The sequence below is a fragment of the Magnolia sinica genome, chromosome 14, assembly GCF_029962835.1.
Source record: "Magnolia sinica isolate HGM2019 chromosome 14, MsV1, whole genome shotgun sequence".
Classification (NCBI taxonomy): domain Eukaryota; kingdom Viridiplantae; phylum Streptophyta; class Magnoliopsida; order Magnoliales; family Magnoliaceae; genus Magnolia; species Magnolia sinica.
In genome coordinates this window covers 39,218,434-39,234,996 of record NC_080586.1, presented here as the reverse complement: position 1 = coordinate 39,234,996, position 16,563 = coordinate 39,218,434, and positions in this window count along the sequence as shown.

The following is a 16,563-nucleotide window of genomic DNA, read 5'->3' as shown; positions in this document are numbered from 1 at the left end:
ATACTTGCCATAATAAAGGATTTAAGGTCACATGGTTACTTATCATAACTCATACATATATGGGCAACCACTTTATTAAGCTCCCACATGATCAAGTTGTCAATGCCATAATTTCACTTGGTTAAGTGGACATATAATTAGTATCATGCTCTAGTGACCATATCTCAAAGCATCTAAGGCACAATCACAATCATACCCTCCATACTCGATTACACTAACTATTAAACTATAACTGCCCAATGCTTCATATAGAGAATGACTCAGATTCGGTGTCACATGATCAAGAGGCCAAGAACTATATTTGATCACATCAAATATAGTTTAGTAGTCCCCGCATCTGCCTCACCTGTGAGCACAATGTAAGGGTTGTATTTATGTCGCATGATACCGAATTGAGGGCCACTCCATTATTAAATTGTATATTCCAACCTATATCATAACTCTCATGACTAAGAAAATCTGCATGTACAACCTGATTGTTCATGGTTTAGGTGACTATGGCCATGCCCATAAGCACGTGGTCATGTCATTGGGTGGTCACCAATGCCACCCGATTTCATGTAGTTGGTTGGCCTTGTGTGGATTTTGCAATCATATGTTTAGATGACTACATATACTCCACAATTGCATATGATTAGGTGGCCATACATACGTCACCTGCCCACATGATTAAGGGGCCAAACATGTATATCACACCCTAACACCACTATAGTCTACATATTTTTTATAATTGAACACGTTTATGGGTTTAAACACGTCATACGATCCTACTACTTAGGGCCGCACTCTAACCAAAGTGTCAACTGGTGAAGGGTTGTGCACTCATTATATAACTAGGTAATTCGAGACAGCAACACAATACAACCTATATTATATCACATGCCAAGTGGTGAAGGGCTATATACACAGCATAATTTCATATGATTCAAGATAACATACATTCAACACATGGAGATCATAAACTCTTGCCAAAGAGGGCCAATGGTTGGCCCAAACAAGGCTTCCACTGATGGGCCCACATGGCATTCACTCAAAATGGGCCTTAACATTCTTAGGCCCACACATCAATGGAATTCACATGGGTTATATGCGATGGAGCTCATGGGGCTTTGCATTCATTATACTTGTATCAATTGTAGGTTGTCCACGCACTACATGGTCACATGATTGTACATCGTTAATATATAGAAATTTTAGCAGAGAGCTGGACCATTCACATATCACATTTACAAACAATCCAATTTTTACAAACAATCCAATTTGCATAATTAATGGGCCACCAATCCATGGTGGGCCTGGGGCTTAAAATCAAGTCAATCTGTGGCACATGTGGGCCACACCACACAAAAGTTGAGAGGATTACCCTCCATTAAAACATTCATAATTACTTGTTGGGCCACCGAGGCGCGGATCACAAATCCAGCCCATCCATTATGTGTGTCCCACTTGGTTAAGGGGTCAAGCCAAGTTTTAGATGCATTCAGATTTCAAGTGGACCCCAGCAAGTGATTTTATATCCTCAAGCTCTGAGTTGTACGAACAGTTCAAGGAGATCAAAGTTACATGGGTCCCATAGTAATGTATTTATTATATCTACATTGTTCATCTATATTTAGAGATCATTTTAGAGCATTATCCAAACAAAAATGAATCATATCTAAAGATTATCTGGACCGCACCACAAATAGTAGTGAAGATAATGATTTCACCGTTAAACAATTCACATGGCCCACCATAACATTTATTTTCCATCCAATCTGTTCATAAGGTCACAAAGACCTAAATTAAGAGGAAAAACAAATTTCATATTGATCCAAAACTTCTATGACCCAAAAAGGGTTTCAATGGTAGACGTTCAATCCCCCACTATAGTGTGGACCGCTTGATAGTTAGATCTGTCTTATTTTTCTTCTCAAGCCTTAAGCTCGCCAAATGGATGGACGGTGTAAGTGCTATAGTTTATATCCCTGTCTGTTGTCAAATTTATGGTGCCAAAATCACTGTTATATATAACTTGCATAAGTGAAGCTCTCTCAAGGATCAACATTCATAATCATGCTAAGCTCACAACTAGCAAAGCTCACAAGTACAAGGATCAATCTTGAATGTAAGAACTGCTCACAAGACAAGACTCAAGCTGCAAGACTTCAAGAAGAGTACAAGGCAGTTTGTAAAGAACTCAAGACTCTTTCAAGATTGAGCTACATCAAGACTTCAAGGCTCATACTTCAAGGTCACTAGTTCCTAATGTTTCAATGTCCTTACTTCATGGTTGAGGTTTGACTGACCATAGGTTGACCCTAGAAGTAGGTCATTTTGAATACATAAGTCGAATGTTTATTCTACATGAGTTTGGTCTATTCTTCGACTAGTCCTAGGCCTTCTTCGACTAGTCCTAGAGTTGCTTCGACCAGTCTAAGAAATTCCTCGATCAGTCGTGAGTTTGTTACAAATTTCGGATGAAATCTGTTAGGCTTCGACTAGTCCAGGAATCTGTTCGACCAGTCGAAGGAACAGTGTCGACTACATCTTCGACTAGTCGAAAATCTTCGACTCAAAATCCAGCGATATTTTTTAGGTTCTTCAACCAGTCGAAGGAGACCTTCGACCAGTCGTAGAACGGTCAGAGCTTATCTCACCGGATCTTTCAAATATCTGTTATTGCTTCGACTAGTCGAAGAACTCCCTAGACCAGTCGAAGACGCGATCTACTCACCTATAAATAGTGCACGAATCTCAGAAGAAATCATCGAATTAATTAATCCATTCAAGCCAATCTTCGTCGAACTTCTGAGAGATAATTCTGTGCTCCATCTAAGCTAAGTGTGCTTATTTAATATTCTCTTTCCTTAGCTTTATTTAATTGATTTTGTTTCTGCTATTCCAATCTAATTTGATAAGAGGAATTGTTATTCCCTTTCTTTGGAATCAAAATCAATTAAGGCAAGCCCTATTTGGTTTAATTTAAAATCTATTAGAATTAGAATCATTGTAATTGAGTACTGGACATTGAACTTGGACATTCAATCATCTACTCTGATTTGGTTCTACTGGGCTGCTACAACGAAGGAGATAATCAGGTATTTTACATTTAATTGTAAATTCCTTTCTGTTTTGGTTTCTTTCAAGATTTGCCAGAAAAATCTTGTTGTATTGGTTATCTGAGGAGAGCCAGGAACACTCAGAAGTAGGGTTTTTTAATTGTGTAAGCCCATAGACAAAGACACAATTGTAAAGGTTTTGGGTGAACCTGGGAAAACCTATTTTCTTAGTGAACGCTAATATCCCCTGTGTGAGGATATTAGGAGTGGAGTAGCATTCTGTGTGGCTGTTGTTTAACAGTTGGTGAACACACAGGCGAACCACTATAATCCCTTGTGTTGTGGTTGAATGATTTATACTTCTGATCTTTGATTATTCTTTTGTGGGATGTATGTATGGTGGTGAATGCTGTAATCATTTAATTCAAGCATTGTGAGAATGTTGTAATAGTTTAGAATTTATTTTCTGCTATTCCTTTATCAGCTTGATATTCTATTTCTTTTAAAAATTGTTCCAGCAAGGTTGCCCTGCCATTTTTATGGTGTATGGCTGTCCCTAGAACAATACATTTGTGATTACAATTTATTTTAATTCAGTTTGTATTTATTTCTATATTCCTCTTCAGTTTGAGATTTGATATAAAGATCTTTCTAGAAATAAGGTTGTCCTACCATAAACTCTGGTTTCTGGTGTAAAGTTGTCCTTAGAACAACATTTGTATCAACCTCTCAAGATCTGAATTTTGAGGTTATTTTACTTTCTTGCATTGTGATTTACTTTGGCTATCATATTCTTTTTAATTCCGCTGTTATAAGTTTTATTTGGCATTGTCCTATTCACCCCCCCTCTAGGACATATAGCTAGGCCTTTTCAAGTGGTATCAATGCCTAATAGCTCTTTTTTATTCTTGGATTTAATTCCTAGGCTAATGATTTAAGCTATTTAAGATATCAAATTTTGATAGCCTTTCAGTCACAAGGCCTCCACCCTTTGATGGCTCTAACTATGCCTATTGGAAAGCCAGAATGAGGATCTTCCTCAAATCAATGGATGAAAATGTGTGGCAAGCCACAGTAATTGAATGGAAACCTCCTATCATGGAAGTTACTGGGGTTGATGGTTCAAAATCTATGAAAGTCACACCATATTACCAATGGACCACTCTTCAGAAAAGTGAGAGTAGCGCAAATGCTAAAGCACTAAATGCAATTACTTGCGCACTATCACCGGATGAGTTCAAAAGAATCATTTCTTGTGATACTGCAAAGCAAGCTTGGGAAATATTAGAAATGACACACGAGGGTACTACAATTGTCAAAAAATCTAAAGTCCAACTCCTCACAACCAGATTTGAAGAAATTCATATGGAAGAAAATGAAATGTTTATGGACTTTTACACTAGATTGAATGACATTATAAACTCAATGTGGGGTCTTGGCGATAAAATCCCAGAAAGTAAAGTATGTGCAAAAATATTACGCTCACTTCCTGAACGGTTCAATTCTAAAGTAACCGCGATCCAGGAACTTCGTGATACGGATAATATGAGGGTAGAAGAACTAGTTGGTTCTCTACAAACCTACGAGTTAAACTTTAAAGCTCCTAAAGGTAAATCTATCGCACTAAAATCTTCTAAATGTAATTCAGAAGAAAAATTTAGAAGATGATATGGCTCTTTTAGCTAAGAAATTTTACAAGATTTTCAAAAGCAAGAAAAGGGTTGATTTTCAAAAATCAAATGATAAAAAGAAGTTTAGACCCAAATCTCAAAAATCTTTGAAAGATAGTTAATGTTACAACTGTCAAGAATATGGGCACTTAGCAAATAGATGTCCTAAAAGGGACAAACCCAAGAAGAAGGGTATGTTGGCTACATGGGATGAATCATCTGATTCTAAAGGTTCTTCTGAATCAGAAGATTCTGAAACTGAGTCGGGCGATGAGGTTAAAGCTCTTATGACTCTAGCCAAATTCACATTTTCAGATAATGACTCAACAAGTGAAGAAAATTTGAGTAGTGAATGTGAAAATGAAGATGATCTTCAAGACGCTTACAATACCCTATATAAGGAAAGTTGTAAAATTGCTGTCAAACTTAAACTTCAAAAAGAAAAGTTTTCTAAACTCAAAAATTATTTTGAATCACTTGTCTTTGAAAAATCACAAATTTCAGATTGTTTTGAAAAATCAAAATGCAATTTGGAATTCAAAAACTCCCTAATTATTGATTTAAAATCTGAAATTGAGAAACTTAAAACTGAAGTATCTTCTCTTCTGAGTCTAAAGGACACATGGAAATATGCCCAAGGTGATCCAAAGTTAGAGAAACTTTTATCCGGATCAAGAAAATGTGGCGATCGATCCGGGTTGGACTATGATAAAAATCTACCTCCTAAACAAAAGTATACACCTCCTATGTTTGATAAAGGAGAGTCCTCAAACTTAAAAGGGAAAAGTACTTATTAAGATTTTTCTAGAAATTCAAAAACTTTTCAAAAACCTAGAAGTAGCCATGTCAACTTTAATCAAAAACGAAATCCACTAGCTGAAAAGATAGTTGATTTACTCAAGGAGCTCTTAAAATCTAACTCTATAGGTCATTCCTACAAATATACACAAAAGAAGACCAACTATGTTCCTAAACCCAAAACAGTTATGAAATGGGTTCCTAAAGTTACCTGCTTAGTTGCTCACACTGCTTTCAAAGCAACAAGTCATTCAAAGTGGTACCTAGACAGTGGATGCTCCAGGCATATGACAGGTGACAAAGCTTTATTCACGGATCTGAAAGATATGACTGATGGTTCAGTCACATTTGGTGATGGTAGCAGCTGCAAGATTATAGGCCAAGGTACAGTTCAACTTTTTAATCTTCCTATGTTTAAAAATGTTTTATATGTTGAAGGCTTAAAACATAACTTGCTTAGTATATCTCAAATATGTGATAATAACCATAATGTTCAGTTTTCTAATCAAAGCTGTGAGATACTAAACAATAAGGGTTCTGTAATATTAACTGGACGTAGAACATCTGAAAATTGCTATATTATTAGCGAATCCAGCTCATCTAATCAAACATGTTACATGGTCCATACAGATGAGACTGATTTATGGCACAAACGTCTTGGACATGTACATTATCAAAATTTGTATAGATTTAGCAAACGAGAACTTATAAGAAGTTTACCCAAACTTTAGAAATTAGATAAATTATGTGGTGAGTGCCAGATAGGCAAACAAACAAAGAACTCACACAAAAACGTGAATTCAAATACCACATCAAGACCACTCGAACTTCTCCACATGGATCTGATAGGACCTACCAGAACAGAAAGTCGTGGTGGGAAAAAGTATATCTTGGTAATAGTTGATGACTTTACCGGATTCACTTAGGTAGTCTTCTTAAGCGATAAATCTGAAACCCTTGAAGAAGTAAGAAAAGTTTTCAAAAGGATTCAAACTGAAAAATCTTCTCAAATCAGTAAAATTCGTAGTGATCATGGATCTGAATTTGAGAATAGCAATTTTGAGAAGTTCTGTACCGACCAAGGAATATTACATGAATTCTCTGCTCCCAAAACTCCACAACAAAATGAAATTGTAGAAAGAAAGAATAGGGTGCTTCAAGAAATGGCTAATGTCATGTTGAATAGCATGAAGCTCTCTAAAAATCTTTGAACTGAAGCAGTCAACACAGCTTGCTATATTATTAACCGAGTCTACACTAGCAAAGATAATAATAAAACAGCTTACGAATTGTGGTTCAATAAAAAGCCTATTGTTAAATACTTTCGAGTTTTTGGCAGCAAGTGCTATATTTTACGTGATCGTGAAAATTTGAAAAAATTCGATACGAAGAGTGATGAAGGTATTTTTCTAGGATATTCCTTAAACAGTCGAGCTTATAGGGTTCTGAACAAAAGGACTGGTGTGATTCAAGATTCTATTAATGTTGTCATTGATGATCACTTAAACACACCAATTTCTAATTCAAATAATGATGAAGTACTAATCAATGATAAACCCGATACTTCATCGAATTAGACTGATTCTGAATTGAGAACTGTTAAAGATCATCCAACCACACAAATTCTTGGAAACCCTCATACCGGTGTTCGCACCTGTAGACAACTTGAGGATATATGTAATTATGTATGTTTTACATCCCAAATAGAACCATCTAATGTAAAAGAAGCTCTTGCTGATGAGAACTGGATTGTTGCGATGCAAGAAGAACTCAACCAATTCGTAAGAAATGATGTTTGGTATCTCGTACCAAGACCTAAAGATAAACACATCATTGGAACAAAATGGATTTTCAAAAATAAGTCTGAGGAGTGTGGAAATATAATTAGAAACAAGGCTAGACTAGTGGTACAAGGTTATACTCAAATTGAAGGGATTGATTTCGATGAAACTTTTGCACCAGTAGCACGTCTTGAATCTATCAGACTATTTATATCCATTGTATGTTTTAGAAAGATAAAGATCTATCAGATGGATGTGAAAAGTGCTTTTCTAAATGGCGATTTACATGAAGAAGTCTATGTTGAACAGCCAATGGGTTTTGAACATTCTAAAAATACTGATTATGTATATCGGCTTAAAAAGGCACTTTATGGATTAAAACAAGCACCTAAGGCTTGGTATGAGAAACTAACAAAATTTCTTTTAAGTCATAATTTTCAAATGGGATCTGTTGATAAAACTCTGTTTGTTAAAAAACATAATGATCATATCTTAATGGTGCAGATTTATGTTGATGATATCATTTATGGATCAATTTGTACTGACTTGACTACTGAGTTTGCATATTTGATGAAATCACAGTTCGAAATGAGCATGGTTGGGGAATTGACTTATTTCCTTGGATTGCAAGTAAAGCAACAACCTGAAGGAATATTCATTTCTCAATCTAAGTATGCTCTGAATCTAATCAAGAGATTTGGATTTGAGAATGGTAAGAATTTCGATACTCCTATGAGTACTACCCTGAAACTCTCAAAAGACTCTAATGGTAAAAATGTTGACTCAAAACTTTATCGGAGTATGATTGGTAGTTTGTTATATTTAACTGCTAGTAGACCTGATATTTCTCTAAGTGTTGGTATTTGCGCAAGATATCAATCTGATCCAAAAGAATCTCACTTGATTGCTGTCAAGCGAATTATTAGATATGTCGCAAGTACTGTAAATCTCAGTCTCTGGTATCCTCATGAGACTAGTGTCCAATTAGCTGGGTACTCGGATGCTGACTGGGCTGGTAATCTAGATGATAGAAAATCAACCAGTGGTGGTTGTTTTTACATTGGAAATTGTCTAGTTTTCTGGTTTAGTAAGAAACAAAATTCTATATCACTTTCAACAGCTGAAGACGAATTGGTAATGCATGTACACAGCTTGTTTGGATGCAACGAATGCTAAGTGATTATGGAATTATACAGGATTCTATGTTATTATATTGTGATAATTCCAGAGCGATAAATATTTTAAAAAATCCTATTCAACATTCTCGTACTAAGCACATTGACATTAGATTTCATTATATAAGGGAATTAGTAGAAGAAAAAGTTATATCTCTAGAATATATTCCTACTGAAGATCAACGTGCTGACATTTTCACAAAACCTCTCGATAAAAGAAGGTTCAAAAAGATGAAATTTGATCTTGGCATGTGCATTTTAAAATGATTATTTATGCCTTCTTGTATTATAGTGTATATATTTGCTAGATTAAATTTCAACTTTTGTATAATTTGCAAGAAATATGAATTTTTGGGCTTTCTTGTTCCCAATGATGATCCATCAGTCGTCCTACGACCGGTCGTAGATATCCACGACCAGTCGTAGAACTCGGGATTCACTTAAATTTGGGGATTTTTGCTTTCTTCCTCATTTCGGTTTTCTTCTCTAAGGAGCCGTGCTTCGACTTGTCGAACCCATCTTTCATGTTCTTTAAGGTTAGTGTTCCAAATCACTTTTTTCTTGCAAATTTGTGTCTAGATTATTTTCTTTTCAAGCTTTAAGCTTTCTATTTTGAATTTCATTGAGATTTGGGGTTTGGATCTTGAAAAATCTGTTTTGTGTAAACCCACTTCTCAATCCTTTGCAACTTCTTAATTCCTTGATATCCTTGTTGCAAATGGCTTCTAGAGGTAGAAAAACTACTTCCCGTGGTCCTTCTTCTTCCTCCAGATCGACCGCTATCTCTAAACGTCATCTTCTTGTTCCCAATGATGATCCATCATATGTTAAGGACATTAGATTACGTAATGTTATTGTTGAACATCCTGTTGATGTTAATCATATTGCACCTTTTGACATCCTTCCTATGCTTGAAGCTGTAGGTTGGGTTAACTTATTACATTGGGGTGGGCCTGCATACCGGTCCATTGCTCAATCCATGTTTACATGTATTAGTGCTTTCTCACAGGATAACTTAACTTTTAAAATATCTACTAGAGAAGGGCCTTTTGACATTGATCGTCATTTAATTTCAGCCCTTATGGACATTCCTGTGAATGATGAGGGTATTCCTATCCATAACTTAACTGATAAACCCTCAATGTCTGAAAAACGCATGCTCACTAGAGACTTGTGCAACATGGATGTTCAATGGACACAAAAAGGGAATGCGCTTCCCGCAAGGTATTTATTACCCAAATACAGAATTCTCCACAAAATCTTTGTGTCTAATCTGTATCCTCGTTCGGGTAATAAAACTGACTTAACTTCGTTTATGGTTCGTGTTATCCATGCTATTTCCAAAGGTACTCAGATTTGTTTACCATCCTTAATCTGTCATTTCATTCTTCAGTTTAGACTCCATCCTGGTCATAGTGACATTCCTTTTACCTATTTAATGACTGTATTGACTACACATATGTTAATCGATATGCCAGTTGATGAGGCACCTATCCATCATCTGATCTTCAATAATACTAATATCAATAAGATGAAGCTGGATCTACTTCCTGAACAAGGTGGTGGTGGTGGTGGTGGTCATGAAGAAGCTGGTGATGACATTAATATGGATGACATTTTTGAGGAACTGGATTCTGACTCAACAAATGATCCATATTTTGAACCATCTGATGTTGATGCACGTATGAGTGCATTAGAGAGTAAAGTTGAGAATATAAATGTAAAGTTAGAAAACATGTCTGTTGCTCATGATTTACAATTCAAGTACATGCGCAAATATCTTAGGCGTTTGAACAAAGGCATGCACCAACTTGATCCCTTTATTCCTGCTCCGTCATCTGGTTCTGGTTCTGACTAGTTTATATGAGTCTTCTGGTCTGTAATAACTTTATAACTTAGCACTTGGTTGACTGATTTTGAGTTGGATATTATCTATGTTTTATGCTGGATATTAATTTTATGTGAAGCTATGCTGAGTTTCTCTATCACTGTTTTGCTATACTCTCATAACTCCTCATGTTTACTCTCATATATCCCTTTATTTAGTTCTCCTTTGTCATATTGTGACAAAAAGGGGGAGAATGGTTTGTTCTTAACGATGCGATTGTGAGAGGAGTAGCATGTGAGAGGAGTAGCATTGGTTATGTTACTCAGGGGGAGTATGTTTGAACTAGTTGAATGAAACTGGTTGAATGTTGAATGTTGAATGTTGAATATTGAATATTGATTTGCAGGTAAGCCAGTTGATATGACCTGGTTCATAACTCTTTAACCAGTTATTTTACTTTATGTTTATCTTGGTTATGTGTTTTGTCACTAATTTGACAAAGGGGGAGATTGTAAGTGCTATAGTTTATATCCCTGTCTGTTGTTAAATTTGTGGTACTAAAATCACTGTTATATATAACTTGCATAAGTGAAGCTCTCTCAAGGATCAACATTCATAATCATGCTAAGCTCACAACTAGCAAAGCTCACAAGTACAAGGATCAATCTTGAATGCAATAACTGCTCACAAGACAAGACTCAAGCTGCAAGACTTCAAGAAGAGTACAAGGCAGTTTGTAAAGAACTCAAGATTCTTTCAAGATTGAGCTACATCAAGACTTCAAGGCTCATACTTCAAGGTCACTAGTTCCTAATGTTTTAATGTCCTTACTTCATGGTTGAGGTTTGACTGACCATAGGTTGACCTTAGAAGTAGGTCATTTTGGATACATAAGTCGAACGTTTATTCTACATGAGTTTGGTCTGTTCTTCGACTAGTCCTAGAGTTGCTTCGACCAGTCTAAGAAATTCCTCGATCAGTCGTGAGTTTGTTACAAATTTCGGATGAAATCTGTTAAGCTTCGACTAGTCCAGGAAATTGTTCGACCAGTCGAAGGAACAGTGTCGACTGCATCTTCGACCAGTCGACAATCTTTGACTCAAAATGCAGCGATGTTTTTCAGGTTCTTCGACCAGTCATAGAACGGTCAGAGCTTATCCCGCCAGATCTTTCAAATATCTATTATTGCTTCGACTAGTCGAAGAGCTCCCTAGACCAGTCGAAGACGCGATCTACTCACCTATAAATAGTGCACGAATCTCAGAAGAAATCATCGAATTAATTAATCCATTCAAGCCAATCTTCGTCGAACTTCTGAGAGATAATTCTGTGCTCCATCTAAGCTAAGTGTGCTTATTTAATATTCTCTTTCCTTAGCTTTATTTAATTGATTTTGTTTCTGCTATTCCAATCTAATTTGATAAGAGGAATTGTTATTCCCTTTCTTTGGAATCAAAATCAATTAAGGCAAGCCCTATTTGGTTTAATTTAAAATCTATTAGAATTAGAACCATTGTAATTGAGTACTGGACATTGAACTTGGACATTCAATCATCTACTCTGATTTGGTTCTACTGGGCTGCTACAACGAAGGAGATAATCAGGTATTTTACATTTAATTGTAAATTCCTTTCTGTTTTGGTTTCTTTCAAGATTTGCCAGAAAAATCTTGTTGTATTGGTTATCTGAGGAGAGCCAGGAAAACTCAGAAGTGGGGTTTTTTAATTGTGTAAGCCCACAGACAAAGACACAATTGCAAAGGTTTTGGGTGAACCTGGGAAAACCTATTTTCTTAGTGAACGCTAATATCCCCTGTGTGAGGATATTAGGAGTGAAGTAGCATTCTGTGTGGCTGTTGTTTAACAGTTGGTAAACACACAGGCGAACCACTATAATCCCTTATGTTGTGGTTGAATGATTTATACTTTTGATCTTTAATTATTCTTTTGTGGGATGTATGTATGGTGGTGAATGTTGTAATCATTTAATTCAAGTATTGTGAGAATGTTGTAATAGTTTAGAATTTATTTTCTGATATTCCTTTATCAGCTTGATATTCTATTTCTTTTAAAAATTGTTCCAGTAAGGTTGCCCTGCCATTTTTATGGTGTATGGCTGTCCCTAGAACAATACATTTATGATTACAATTTATTTTAATTCAGTTTGTATTTATTTATGTATTCCTCTTCGGTTTGAGATTTGATACAAAGATCTTTCTAGAAATAAGGTTGTCCTACCATAAACTCTGGTTTCTGGTGTAAGGTTGTCCTTAGAGCAACATTTGTATCAACCTCTCAAGATCTGAATTTTGAGGTTATTTTACTTTCTTGCATTGTGATTTACTTTGGCTATCATATTCTTTTTAATTCCGCTGTTATAAGTTTTATTTGGCATTGTCCTATTCACCCCCCCCTCTAAGACATATAGCTAGGCCTTTTCAGACGGTTTGGATATAACACATACTTCATGATCAGAAACACAAATATTGTTGATCTTCACAGGATTTAGATGGTTTGGGCCATCTGAGTTCCGTGTATAACTGATTTTTGGGGTATCCCATTTTTAAAAGGTGTCCCATCAAATACACGGTGTAGATGATCAACATGCATCGTGGTGGGGCCTGTGGTGAGACCCATCATCCCTGCCAAACATAAGCAGTAGAAGCTATAGTGTCCTTTGGACGTTGGACGTCAGCAGCAAGGGGCTGACACCCCTTGCCTATATATATATATATATATATATATATATATATATATATATATATATATATATATATATATATATATATATATATATTTAGTGTGGTTTTTCATAGGTGGGGCGCACATCAGGATGATCCACCCCATCTGTTAGATTTTATGGCCCGGTATGGATCTAGCAAGCCCAATATTCAGCATTTTTTTTACGTACAGAAATATCACATCGGGCCCTAACAGTTTATCACTATTAAAATAGTCTTTTTGATGGTGTGGCCTACCAGAGATTTGGATTGGCTTCATTTTTCTGCTCACTGCCTAAGATGAGCTGGAAAATAGGATGGATGGTGTGGATCAGATACTTACATCATGGCGGGGCCTGTGGTGGTCCCACACCCCCTGGCCATTTGAAGCATGAAGCAGTTGGGATGCTGCTTGCTGCAGCATCCCTCCCCCTTTTTTAATTTTATTTATTTATTTATTTATTTATTTATTTATGTATTTATTATTATTATTATTATTATTATTATTATTATTATTATTATTATTTATGGTGTGGTGTGCACATGTGTGCATGGGTGTGTGTGTGTGGCAAACCCGATGGGCCACATTGGAATGTTTGGATGACATACAAAGGTTCTAGTGGGGCCCACTATTAATGGGTCTCACATAAAGTCTATAACAAATTATTATTTTATTATTTTTTTAATGAATCCTCCTATGCATCTACACCATTAATCACATCATTATCATCATATCATCACCACTATTAATCATCTCCTTATATGCATTCTCCTATGCATCCACACCATTGATCACATCATTATCATCAAATCATCACCACTATTAATCATCCAAATAATAAAAAAAGGAAACAAACCATAAGAGTGGCGGGTGTGTACTCCCCTTGATGGGCTAGATGGATGGAAGGGATGGGATTGATGGCCCACCAAGATCACTCCTCTCTCTCTCTCTCTCCTTGTGCAGAAAAATGGTGAAATGCTAAGGGATTATGACAATTAATTCATGATTTGTAATTAATGGTGGATTAAAGGGACATGGGATGGCATGGTGTGATGATGTCATCAATAGGGTATGGTATGAAGAAGAGTTGACCTTACATGTACATGAGAGAGGGGAGGTATGGGTGTGACACATCACACATATAGAGATTCTCTCACCCATGTGTGGCATGTGCATGTGTGCATGGCATGTGTTGTGCACATGTGTGGAATGGAGTACATGGCGTAATGCACACATGATACACTAACGATTCTTCACGGTGTATCTCACTAATGGAGTATCGTATAGATGCACGGGTTGTACCTACACGATCGCGACAATGGGGTGTTCGAAATGAAATAAGTTCTGAGGTCTTAAGGTTCTGGTCAGCTGGGTGTGCACTATTCACGGCTAGTCCAAGTTTGGATAAGGGCACTGATCATTGTGCTCATAGGCACAGAAAATGGTATAGAATGGACGGGGTCTTACATGTGTCAAACATCATTCCTGTTATTGATTAGCAGCCGTTGGAGGTTCGTGAGGACACTTCTTACATTAAGCAGCTAGTTCGTATCCTTGATCGAAAGAAGCAGGTCCTCCTAACTAAGGTCATTCCCTTAGTGAAGGTGTAGTGGGGTCATCATAGCGTAGACAAGGCATCTTGGGAGCGCGAGGTGAGATTCGCAAGCACTATCCCCATCTCTTCGATGTTTGATTGTATGTTGTATTGTGTTTAGATTGTATATGATGCCATGATTCCTCTCCTTTTATGAGTTATGTTTAGTTGCGATGATAGTGTAAATTTCGAGGATGAAATTTTTATTAGGAGGGGAGAGTTGTAAGGCTTGTATCCTAGACCATACTATTCCTTAGACTTTTGTGATCCTCCCTATCTAATGGTGACAACCCTAAGTCATATTCCATAGATCTAAGTTGACTCGTCCCGAGACTTGTACCATTGCGACCGCACTGTCGCTGCGGTTCCAACGCCATGTCTTGCACACCGATGCGATACCCAGGCCTAGAATTTTGAGCCCACGTTTAATTTGAGGAAATGCCGCATGTTGTAAATCCTGAGAGAATCTCTATAACCCATCACATCAATCAATCAATCACAAGTCAAGTACACATCCCAGTACAACCCATACTTTCTTTCTCAAGAAACCCTCCCCAAAGTCAACCCTCATGTCACTCACACCCATCACCCATCACCTCTCTCTTACAACCCCCCCCCCCCCTCTCTCTCATTCTCTACCCATTCCCCAAGCAACCCCAAGAGTGTGGACGTCCAAGCTTTCCAAGGAGAGAAAGAGCTTTGTATGTGGCCCACTTCCTACCCCCTCATCTCTCAATCTAACCCTTCAATCTTCATTATCCTCCGTTAAAGAGTTAGCTTAGGAGCCAAGAAGTCTAAGGAGCAAGAGAAGAAGACCTTCGGTAGGTGTTTTGTAGGATTAGATTCAATTTTTGTGATAGACCAAGTGAGGCCTACCAATTGATGGTATGGATCTTATTTAGGACACATCTTGATGTATGTATTGTAATCATAGGAGGACTCGGCGGAGATCCCTCGATCACATGATTCTCTCTCTCTCCCATATTTTATGGACCCCACTGTGATGTATTTATTCTAGATCCACGCCATCCGCTTGTGGGCCCACCTTGCTGCACTGTCCAGCGGGCAAGCTTACTGCCTATTTGTGTGGACAGGCCTTGATGAAAGGAAAACAAAAATATCTGCTTTATCTCAAACTGTGGTGGGCCACACATGTGGTCCCACCAATGATGCATGTGTTTCATTCATGCTGCATGGGGCCGGCAATGATCCAATCATCCATCTACTGGCTGGCCCACCAGCAGTTATATAGCTATAGTATTTAACATCAGCAAGTTCTGTGGGCCCGATCATGAGGTATATGTTATATCTCAACCGTCCACGAGCAACTGCAGTATATCCAACAAGTTCTAATGGTCTAATCATGGGGTTTGGTTTATATCCAAACCGTTCATCTTCGAGTCTCACCAGTAGTAGATACCTACTGTATTGACGTTAACAAGTTCTGCGGCCCTGATCATGAGGTTTGTGTTATATCTAAATTGTTGGTCTGGTGGATGGTGGGCTAGCAGCCTGTAGGGTTAACGTTAGTAAGTTCTATGGGTTTGATTATGAGGTATGTGTTAGATCTAAACCATTCATCCACCCTACGAGCTCGTCTTACGCTTGAGACGAGAAATAAGACAAATCTGTCTATCAGGTGGACCACACTGCAAAAATCAGTGAAGGATTGAACGTCTACCATTGAAACCATTTGGGGTCACAAAAGTTTTAGATTAATATGAAATTTGTTTTTCCTCTTAATTCAGGTCTTTATGACCTTATGAATAGACTGGATGGAAAATAAACATTATGGTGGGCCCTGTGAATTGTTAACAGTGAAAATCATTATCTTTACTTCTATTTGTGGTTTGGTCCAAATGATCTTTCGATATAATTCATTTTTTTGGGTAACACTCTAAAATGATCTCTAAAAATAGATGAATGGTGTAGATAGTCTAGCTAGAACGGTGGGTC